The following is a 12,665-nucleotide window of genomic DNA, read 5'->3' as shown; positions in this document are numbered from 1 at the left end:
AAGGGTTTCAGTAAAGTTATTTATTTTTTGCTGATTTATTATTCTGTAAAGGTCCAGGCTTAAGAATCAAAACAGACCTGATAAATATGTACGTTACAAAATATAACTCAGATGTTTTTGCTATAACAGAATCCTGGATTAAGAATGACACCCCTCCCTCACATCACTTCTTCCCTAATTATAATCACTTCCTTGATAACAGTCCTGTATAAGGGAACTGAGAAAAACCCTTCTATTAAACAAAGCAGGCCTAAACCTACAATCAGTTGCCCTAGCTAATGCACTTATAGACTGTCAACCAAACTGCCTGCTAGTTAAAATCAAGTACATGCTCTCTCTATACCTGGCAGTAACTTACCTATCCCTACTCATCTCCTCAGACAAGTCTAAATCTCTGTTAGCCAACATTATATCTGCCTGTAAGAACATTAGCAACCTCATAATACTTGACAACTTCAACTTAGACCTACTCAGCCCCTTGTATAACAACATCCTGGCTTACTTCAACCTCAAGCAATTGGTACAACATTCCACCTATCCAAATCTCATAACAAATAATCACTCCCTAATTGATCTAATCATCATCAATAATCCCTCCATGGTGACAACCATTACTATCCACCCCTATACTCAGTAATTGCTGTTCTATAAGTATTTCCAAAATGTCCCCCACGAGGAAAGGACTCCAAAACTAGGGTCCTTTAGAATAAAAGCAGAGACAAATATCAAAAAGCTTAAATATATCATCTCTTCCTTTAATTGATCATTCATTTTAAATGTTTCAGATCCAACTTTAGCAACTGAATTAAAAACAACTCACAGGTACAATTTTTATAGACTTCTCAAAGCAATTCAATGTAGTCAATCACTCTACCCTATTATACTACTTTGTTGCAATAGTTATCAGTTCAGTCAGCAATCCATGGTTTGACAACTTTCTAACAGTTCCTTCACTGTTAAATTCCTCTGATCTAGCTCACCCCAACCCAAAGCAATTTGTTCCTACCGTTTTCTAAAGATCCTACTTCTTGTTATTGCATTTGTCACAATCTTCGCTACTTCAAGTATGGTTGGTTTAGACTTTATTTACATTTTCTAGTAAATGCTTTTTTGGCAGCCACCAGAATTAAACTAAACAAGGTCTTACTATGTCTAGGCAATTCAGATCCTGTATCCCAGTTAAATTTCCTTAGTTACATTCATTTGCTTGTCCAGTATTCCTGACAGAGTACTCTGTAGGGAATTTGTAAAGTCTGCCGACTCATTACACTCCAAAAACATATGATCCCAGGTACCTCTTTCTCCCCATCATACCTTAAACATTTGCTGTCTCCCTGCGGAAATATTCTTTGGAGTCTGGGGTATGAAAACACCTATGCAAACATTTCCATGCTAAAATACTAACTGCAAAAAGAATTTTAATCTGATTTCCCCTCACTGATACAACAGTCTGTTCAATGCCTTCAACAAAAAAAAACATTCTATCTGGTACAAATAACAAACTCTACAGGGCTTCACATTGTAGAACAACACTGTCAAATTAAATATCATACATTTAAATATCTAGGTATCTGATTAGAGCCATCTCTTGATGTCTTCTTCCACACAGACAGCACAAAGAGAAATATTAACAACCCATTATTCTAAGTCAACAAAATACCCCCCTTCTATTTAAAACTACTGGAACAGCTATAGGCAGAAGAATCCTCCTTTCATAATTCAAATACAGCCTTCCCTTAACTGCCATATCTTCAAAAAAGAACTGAAAAAGCATCTAAACTATTGAAAATAGTGTTTGCAGGTTCACTGTTCTATTCTAAAGCAGGAATGCTACCGGAAAACACTTGAGAAAGCAAAATCACTACCAGTCAGAGAAGCAAACTCTGCTTCCATCATTGACATCCAAATATGGTCCCCACGTACCTACAGTCTCAGAACTTACAGCAACGCCTTCCTCTTTCTAGAAGCACCTAACACCAGACTTCACTGCACAGGTTGCAGCTTGTCAATTCTTGTCCCAAGCTTTGGAAATCCTTACTGTCCCATCTCAAGCAGGTACCTTCCTACTACTTATTTCAATCACAGCTCAAGGCTCACCTCAAAGAAGAAGCCAAATGTCATTGTCATATCTCTGGCAGCATTACATAATCCCTCCCTTGGTACAGTCCTACTCTGTTATTCAACTCTTATCTAATCTACTTACTCACCCACTTGATAACTGCCTTCAGTGTTTTTTCTTGTGATTATTGTATATACTTGTGCTGTCATTTATTCTACTAAATGCACCACATTGCTCCATCTTCTCTTTTATCTGTACTGTTTTTAAGTTGTAATAATCTTTGTTACATTTATTTCCATGTTCTTTTGGAGTCTATGCTGGGCTGAGACTGAAAAGTCAGTTGTGATCATTGCTCTATCCCTGTTTAACAAATTCAATAAAGGTAAACAAAAAAAAAAATAAATAAAAACAATCATTTTGGCTTCATATTGTAGTTCAGGTTCTATATTACATGATTGAAGCTTTACTTAATCGAATAAGTAAAGCTCGAAGTTGTAATATTGAAACCATAAATTGTGAAATGTCTGATTTAACCTAGGGAAACACTTCCTTGGCTGTTCTGTGGAGTATACCCGTTTCTCCAATTTGAAGTGATCTTGGAGTTGGTATATTTAGGTAGGGGATGTGGGGGGGCGAAGCCCTCCACTTCATTTCAGATGTAATTTTTTTTTTTTTGATTCAGCCAAGTGTTTCCCTTGGTTGAATCGGCCATTCGACAAGTTTAGCTTTCGATATTACAAGACCAAGCTTTAGTTATTCAATTAACTAAAGCTTCGATGTAATATAGATGCGTATTTCAGCTCTTACTCTACCTTGAATACTTTTCTAATTATATATATAAAAGGGCATGGAAAAGTCAGTTTAATTGATTTGTTAATCTGTTTATCTAGTGAATGACTCTCCCAACACATCACTTTTCTTTATGCACAGATAGCTTGATTTCTGATATATCCAACCAGATACTATTTGTATTGATTAGCATTTCCTTAGGTCTGATCCCTTCTTTGAGGCCGTCAGTCTTTATCAATGATCTTATCCTAGTCAATGCCTCTCATTGTTTTCTTTAAGAAGCTAATGGTTAACTAGCCTAAGCAAAAATTATGCTACGTTACTCCTCAGAAATCACTTCTACCCTTGAGTTGGAGATCACAAGAAAGAAAATAAACGGTTCTTCTCTGGACACAGAAAACATATTTAAGTCATTATTTTGACAGCAGCCATGTTTATATAAGGTTAATCAGCAGACTTTAAGGATGAGGCTGATTAATTTCATACAAAACCTATTCAGTGGCAGTTGCTTTGGTGAAGCTAAATCACTGAAGGTAGTTTTCTTAAAAACATTGCATTACAAGAAAGACAATGTTTTCTGATCCTATACCCTCATTCAGGAGTGTGTGACCCACCCCCCTTATTTTATAAACCAGCTTCAAGATGGCTGCATACTGGGACTATGACATTTCCAGTGTTATATTGCTCACAGTATACAGTGAAATGCATAGAGATACATGCAGACAGGCCCAAACGTGTACATACACGTGCGCATACATGTCCAAACACACATATATACTGATAACAGGATAACTGTTTTCTACCAATGTGCAACATGGAAAACATGGTTTTCCACCAGTAAATAAAAGCAAACCTTAAGTTCAGGAGACTGCATTCTGAAAACTGCCTTCATAAAAGTGAGGTCCAGAGAATATACTTTAAGGCAGCTGGTTGCCTTGCTGAATGATGCCTGAAAGAATCTTTGATAAGTACATTTGTGGCCAGATGCTCTCACCTTCAGCAGAATGGATTTCAGAGACTTGATTAATGAGTTAATGCCGGTAGGACATTCTGTTTCTTTTTATGTTATGAAGCACAAGAAGCTTTCAGACAGGATGTTCACAAGTTCAGTTTGACCGCTATCATTCGACATTCTTCAGACAGAAAAAGTTAGTAGAGTACATTATTCTTAAGTATCCCTTCCATGAAAATTACTATCCCTTTCAAAAGAAACATACTTGGATTTCTGTGAAAGACAGGGAAGTATTTGATACCTGCTTATCTCAACTACCATTTCATGATACACGTCACTATGTTTATTTTATTAACTTGTTAGAGTAATTGATCAACCCAACTACATTGATGTTTTTGTCCTGTTTATTATCATTTTCCATACTTTGTCCTGTTGAAGGTCACAGTGGCAGCAAGCTGAGGGATGTAGTTATAGACTTTATCTTCAGTAAAACATCCATGTCATCCTGTGGATTTCTCAGGAGCATTCAGTCTGGCTGAGAAGTGCAGTTCCTCCAATGTAGCCTGTGTTTTCCTTAGGGCCTCCCGTCACTGGACTGTTCTGAGTACACCTTCAATAATGGCCATCCAGGGGGGTATCCTAATAAAGTGAAATAAATTATTTAATGTATATTGGGGTTTTTTTTTGCATCTAGTAATTCTGTAAAATAAGTTTTACATATATAGGAATAGGTATTGTTATTATTTGGTACGTTTTTAACATTTTGACTACATATTTTATAAAGTTTATAAGAGATTGTTTTTTTACTTCGGGTTTACATACTGTTTTTAACAACACTGTTTTAAACTTTTTTATAAATGGGAACTTACATCAGTAATTTTTAATTAGTTCCTGCTTTCGAATTGATTTTTAGTCACGTGATGATTTTTAAGTATAAAATAAACCGTTTTCTAATGTGAATTACTGTGATGATGCCGTAGATGATGAAAAGGGTGAAAACTCTAAGACAGTTATTGTTTTTAACCTGTCTGGATTCATTAAACCTATATTCCATTACATCTAAAAGTTTGTGGTGAACTGAATTCAATATATTTCATTTGGTGCCATTTATTTGGTTATTATATTGGTTTCTTTATCCTAATAAAGTGCTCAAACCACCTCAAGTGATTCCTCTCAAAATGGAGGATCAGTGTTTGTACCCAAGGGTCCTGCTGGATTGCCAAAATGTTTCAGTTGGTCATGGAGGATGAGTCCATTTTGAATGCATTTGCCTTAACATAGTGAATGAAGACACGACTCTCAATCCCTCAAATAACGAGACTGAATGTAATGCTGCTGGGCTTACACACACACACACACACACACACACACACACACACACACACACACACACACACACACACACACACACACACACACACACCTTTTCATATGACTGTAATCACAATGGCTTTCTCAGTTATTTGTTACAAAAAATGACAAACCTGCAGCAGGACAATGGAGAATAAGAATCCTGAGTTAATATTAAAGAAGGTATTTCACGTACAATTTCCATGCTGGAATTACTGATTTTTAGCACAGCCCCTACTAATGGGGTTTGATTTCTGTTTAAATTGCAGGACCTATCCAGATGTGATCTATTTATCTGACTTTAAAGACTTCATTATGTTAGGCTGTTTTTTTTTTTTTTTTTTGCTGAGAGCTGTTTGTGATTGAGCCTTTACAACTTTTGTATGATGACTTATTATGCCTGCTTTGATCTGTGTTATAAAGATGTCGACAGTGACAGGAATGACTGGAAATGACATTTCAAACTGATGTTTTGATATGTAAGTCATATAAGAAAAATCCCTGCCAATGATGCAGACGTACATAACTCATCACAGTGAAAAGTCATCTTTCACTGCCAAGTAATTGTCATGAGGCAAGCCTTTGTTTTTCGCTAAGTAATACCATGTAATATTATCTAGCCACAGGCAGGGTTCATTTTGTTAAAAGATGATCATCTCTGCCTTCTTTTTACTCTAGTGTAAGCTGAAGGTGTAAATAGAGTGCAGAAAGTACCTTAAACGCCGTTTATAACTGTCGTCATTTATTCAACTGTCAGGTTCCATATCACAGAGCAGTACTAATTAACTATGGCAACTTGGTTTCAGTCAGTGCTGTATAACCTGTTTTGACTGCTGTTGAAATAACTGAACTTTTGCATATTTTTACAAGGACACTACTGCATTCTGAGCAGATACCTGTTCCAACAAGGGCATTTGTCACAGATTTTGCTCTCAGCCATACAGCAGATAATGTGCACAGCAAAATTTTGCACTTTCTGTCATCTTATGCATATTTAAGGTCAATTCTTTTTTTTTTTATAAAACTTGACTTAATGGGGATTACAGGAAGTGTTTATGAGACATTTTACATTTTCATTTTCGGATACAGAGTATCTAAACCTTTTACTGCAGAAGATAATACTTTAATGCATTGTTATGACAAAATTAATAACTGGCTCAGCAATTTATTATCATGGCTGCATTCAGCTGGTGAAATGAGTTCCTGATAGTTGGTTTGCAGATCCATCGGGGAAAGACTAGCAGTCTTTCCTTTTGCAGTAAACTGTCAGCAAGCAGATGAGTAGATGTTAACCTTATCCTGCCAAGATGAATACAGGACACCAGATGTCTGTTATACCTTTTGCCATAAAAGTGACCCCCCCCCAGCAGTAAACCATGCCTTCATATCATTATAGCCAAGGGGTCCAGTCTCAGTGATGTCTGCTTCTATTTAGTTCATAGATAGTTACTAGGCATGCAGTTCAGGAGGACAAAGAGAAGCCTAGCGCAATCTGCCACTTTCCACAGCACACCATATCTTACTCATTGTTACACAGTTACCAGAGGCTGAAGGAATTGAACCTTGGACTAAATGCAGCAGCTTATTAACTGCTCATGACCTTAATGATCTTAACTAACTGCCAGTTATCTAGTATATATTTTATTTAATGATCTCCTGTCAATACATAGAAGTATAGAAGAAGTGCGCTGGCGCGCAACATAGATGTCTGCTTAAAGTAACATCTGTGATCCTTGATACTGTTTTAAAGCCTAAATTTGCACATTTTGCTTTCAGCATTAGTCTGTAAAGCTAGTGCTTGATGGCAAATGTGACAGATAGCAAACCTGGAAAACATAAATTGTCTCTTCATACTTAGTCGCATGATGAATTAAATAGCTGCTGTGAGAGGAAAACTGCAGCCAGTCAGCATGGTATCAGTACATCAGTGCTGAATAAAGGACATGCAGAGAGAATCGTAAGGAGCACAATGATCTGAAACTTAGGGTAGGATACTTATTCTACTAGGTAATTCACCTCAGAAATAGCTCAGGCAGTGTTTACTGGGGAAAACTGAGAAAGAAACCAAGGTATTGGTAGCAAAGAAGTAGAGAGGGAGAGGTAATAGAATGGGAAGAGGCCAGGAAGACATTCGGACTGCAGGCTAGAGACTGTCTTCCCAATCAGGGATTGATATTAAAGTAGAGGTAAAGAGAACTAGATTGTGGAATCCTAAGTGAAAGACGTGCTGTGTAGAGCTTTTAGCTGAATCTAGAACAAAAGCTGCTGTTACAAAAGGGCTAATTAGTAAGGCATGTAAAATATTGGATGATAGCTAGAGGAATCAGTTAGGAGAATAGAAAAGATTGGGAAGAGAGACTGGGTAAGCTATTCACAAGAAAACAACTGGAGGCAATAAGTCTCTCAAATATGCAACAAAGTCTCTAGAAGATTTAAGATTTTTGCTTGGAAGTATTTGCATATGTAATTTTATACCAGAAGCAGACTCCAAAGAATTTTCCTCCGGTAGATGGCAAATGCTAGAGGTGTGATGGGGAAGAAAGAGGTAATTAGGAATATATGCTTTGGGAGTCTAATGAGCTGGCACACTTTAAAAAAATCCTACAGAGAACTCTGTCAGAAATATTGTGAGAGCAATTGGTGCTGTGGTACCGTTGTCGCCTCACAGTATGACGCTGTCCGGTTCGATTCTCAGCTAGAGCATCTTCTGCTTGGAGATATGCATGAATGGGCGTACCTTCGTTGAAGGTTGTGCATCAGGGCTGGTAACTCAGCATGTAAAAATCAACTACCAATCATTAGCGGACCGGAGTTCCGCTGTGGCGACCCTTAACCGGGAAAAGCCGAAAGACACAAACAAACAATAGGTGTAACTAAGGAAATATGTTTTTCTTGAGCTAGGATACACAATCTGCATTGCTTAACCATAATAAGAATTAAGTTTAATTTTGGTGGCTGCCAAAAATGCAGTTACTACAAAATAGAAATCAACGTCTAAACTAACTCTATTTCAACTACTGAGTATAGTAACAGAGATAAAATAACTTAGAGTGGGATCTTTATAAAAGGGTACGAGATAATTACATAGAAAAATGGAAACTGTGGGAACAAAACATGCAAAATAATGCTTTGGAGGACAAGTGATGTTTAAAGGAAGCATGGATTTGATAAATTTGTGTTGATATTAATACAAAAGAATATATGTGATATATAATGTTTCCAAATGTTAACCCGCGGTGGTGGTGCTGCGGTAGCGTTGTCGCCTCACAGTAAGACGCTGTCTGGTTCGATTCTCAGCTAGAGCATCTTCTGCATGGAGACATGTGTGAATGGACGTACCTTCATTAAAGGTTGTGCGTCAGGCCTGGCAAGCCGGTACGTAAAAATCAACTGCCAATCATTAGCAGACCGGAGTTCCGCTGTGGTGACCCCTAACCGGAAAAAGCCGAAAGACACAAACAAACAAAAATAATGTTTCCAAATGTTAACATGGTTTGTTTTCTTTTATATAAATGTATCTTTGCCTAAAAAAATAGATCAGGCATTTGATTAGCTGATGCAGTGATTCTATATCCAAGTTTCTGGCAGTTGTGTTCAAAAAAAGAGATGCACTAACTTCAAGGCTGTGGAAAATGTATCATCCTCTGTCTCAAATACTCTAATAAAAAAAAAGAAATAAAATTTTATTAGGCATATTTGTTTCAAAATTTGTCACAAGACTTCATGTTTGTGTTCTATTTCTTTCTAATAAACCCTCGTGATCCCTATGGTGCACATCTAGTTCTACATAGTCAATCACAAAAAATAAAAACACCTGTACAGATCACAAAATGTCTGTATAAAGCATTTTCTGTATTTTAATTTTTAATAGCATGAGTACTTGTATATATGTAGATTTAACTTGCAGTGTTTCATTTACTAATAACCTGTGCAAGCATTTACAAAAATATTGAATGACAAACGACCATCAGAATACTTTACAGAAACACACAGCAATCACTGCATTCTAAAATACTGCAAAACTAGCAAAAATAAGGACAACAACATTAACAAAGTTAGCAAAATGAACATAGCAATCAGTGGCATACTGCCTGTCTCCTACATAATATTATAGAAACTCACATATCTATACTAGAGGAGAGAAAATCATTTAATACACCGCACACTGAGACATTTAAGGACCTGGATATATGGGTAGACTCAACTCTTGAGTTTTGCTGATCATATCAACCAGTTGGTTAACAGTAGTTATAAACCTATAGGCTATATAAAAAGATTTATAAAGTCTAGGAAGTCCAAAATGCTGAAATCATTGTTTATATGTTACATTTGATCCAAACTAGATTGGGAAATAATAATATGGAAAAACGTATTAGAAAATGAGCATTAGCAAATTTGACTACATCAGAAGTATACCAGGAGCATCCAGAGATGTCAAAAATGTAAGTTGTTATGAAAGATTAAAATATTTGAATGTCTAAATTGTCTGTGATAGATATTTAACAGGAGACCATATTCGGGTATATAGGGCATTTAGCGACAACTACCTTTGGGAGTGTTTGGGGCTATCAGAGAGTAGTAGAGAATCACCAGGCAACCTATTTGGATAAGTATCTATGAAGATCCCGTGGAATATAACAGATGCTGAATGGATAAAAAAATAAAAGAAAGAATAACAAGTTCAAATGTACAAGATATGAAATGGAATGAAATAACTGCCAGAAAAATTGAAACAAAATTAAGAAAGGCTCCTAACTGGAAAAACCCAGGCCCGGATGCAATACTTAACTTCTGGCTAAAAGTATTAACATTTTTACATGGAGATTTAACCATGAGTAACAACTATAGAGTACCCTGAACAGATAACCCAGTTAACAATTGGAAAATGATATTCTTTCTTAAGAGTGCACCTGTAAGATATCCTAAACTCTATAGGCCAATAACTTGCCTTCCGACGACATATAAACTATACACTGGAATTGATGCCGACAGAGTTTATAGTCATTTAGAAGAAAACTCAATCATGGCAATAGAACTAAAGGGTACCAAAAGAAAGTCACATGGAACAAATGATCCTTTGTTGTTAAAGTCATAATGGAATATTGTAAAATGGGGAAGAATCTAAGTATGGCATGAATAGACTACAACAAAAATTTGATGGCATCCATTTCATAGATAAAAGAATGCTTACAAATGTATAAGATATACCCTACATTGATCAATTATATTACAGTGACCATGAAACAGTGGCAAACCACTTTGTAGCTAAACCATGATAAAGGACAAATTATTATTCCAGAGATAAAAATTCAAAGGGGGATATTTCAGGGTGACTCTTATCACCACTGCCCGTTTGTCTTGCCCTTAACCCATTAAGTTGTCTACTTAACAGATTATGTCATGGCTACAATTTCACTCCCAGAAAACAAAAAAGTGTAAAGACTTTTCATCTTTTTGTGGATGATTTAAAACTGTATAGCTCATCAAACGAGGAACTGAAAGCACAACTGCAAGTGGTCAAAACTTTCTCTGATGACACAAGAATGCCTTTGGTTTGATAAATGTGCAAAACCAACTTTTTTAAAGCAGGAAAGATGCAGCCCCAGGAAAAAAAAATCAGTCTAGACAGGAATGTGATATAAAAAAAGTTGAGCAAGAGGGAGTGTATAAATATTTGGGAAATGATGAAGGATCAACAATAAAACATGAATAAATGAGGACAAAACTTAGGAATATTTTAGAAAGCTAAATTAATACAGAAAACATTCCTGACATCCAGGAACAAAATACAAGCTAGTAACCAATTTTCTCTTCCTGTTCTAACTTATAGTTTGGGTGATTGACTATCCCCAAAAGGTATTAGATTAGTTGGACAGGACCTCTGAATGAGGTATGGTCCTCCAAAAAATAGATTACCTGTATAGATCTGCCAGGACTGCATACATATCTGCTGACCTCCCAAGATCCAAACATAGTGAAAGTTTTAAAACATGAGGAGAACAAGTCTAAGATGACTTCCCTGCTTAGTTTAGCAGAAGTTTATTGGTGTCAACCGGGCATGGAAATCAAACCAGAAGTAGATAAATTCAGGAAACAAAGGAATGTACAAAAAAAAAAAAACAAAACAATATAAGGTGAAGGATCAGATGAGAAGACAAGATATGTGGCAAATGCATAAATATAGTTGCGAGTACAGAAAACTCTTTGAACAACCTCATGTTGATCAGGATCTAATGCAGGAAAGGTTAGGGAGAGGTGAATTTCAGCCAAAGGATGAAAGGTTAATATTGGCAGCCCCAGATAATGGACTATGTACAAGTTGGTTTTCAAGTCCATTGATCATGTCAGAAAAACAGACCAATGCGAGTTTTGTAAAACAGAATTGGCAACAGTCGCACACCGTGTTGCTGGGTGTGATACACTAATGGCAGAAGGCCTGTGTACTGTAAGGCATAATAATGCAGTAAGACTGCTGCATTGGGGATTGTGAAAACATTATAATATTGAAGTAGGTGGGAAGCATTAGAAACACGAACCACAAAGCCTTATAGAAAAATGTAGTTTATATCACAATGGATCACCTATTAACAGTTTGAAAAATAGGTGAGAAAAACAGATATAGTAAGGTGTTAAGATTTGCACTGGGTGTGACAAGGGTAGACAGGATTAGGAATAAGTATATTAGGGGGTCAGTCTAGGTTGGACAGTTTGGAGACAAAGCTAGAGAGGCGAGATTGCATTGGTTTGGACATGTGCTGAGGAGGGATGCTGGGTATATTGAGAAAAAGATGCTAAGGATGAAGCTACCAGGTAAGAGGAAGGCCTAAGATAAGGTTTATGGATGTGGTGAGAGAGGACATGCAGGTGGTTGGTGTGACAGATCAAGATGCAGAGGACAGGAAGAAATGGAAACAGATGATCCGCTGTGGTGGCCCCTAATGAGAACAGCCAAAAGAAAAAGTAGTAGTCTATGAAAAGAAGACAAAAGTAGCATTGAGCAGTGAAATTGCTACACCCATTTGTTATAGTGTCTTGCGTACAGAGAGAGACGGTCATAAAATACGAAGATTTCCAGGTGGAAATGAGGGCATGATGGAAAAGGGATACCCAGATACTTCCAATAGTAGCAGGAGTAACGGTTCTTATGGAAAAGAATTTACAGTCCTGTTTAAATACGCTACTGATGCATGTGACTCTGTATGAATTTGTAGAAAAAGTCAGTTCTTGGTGCATTGCAGGTGCTGTGAAGAGCACTTTTGGCTGATATCAAAGACTGAAAGAATACTAATTTCATGAACTTTAGTCATACTTTGACTTAGGAATGGGGTCCATTTCAGTCATGATATTAAAAATCCAAAAGACTTGGAGAAATTAAACTCAGATTATATAGGAATGGGAGATGTACTAATTAATTCTCTGAGAAAGTAGCTAGTGCATGGAGCAGACTACCAAATTATATTAAAACAAGGGCTAGTATAAATATTTTTAAGAATAACTTGGATTTGTATTATGAGA

This window comes from Protopterus annectens, chromosome 13.part0 (assembly GCF_019279795.1).
Source record: "Protopterus annectens isolate FY-2018-M chromosome 13.part0, PAN1.0, whole genome shotgun sequence".
Lineage (NCBI taxonomy): Eukaryota > Metazoa > Chordata > Ceratodontiformes > Protopteridae > Protopterus > Protopterus annectens.
The sequence above is the reverse complement of the archived record's forward strand: the minus strand, read 5'-3'. Positions refer to the sequence as shown.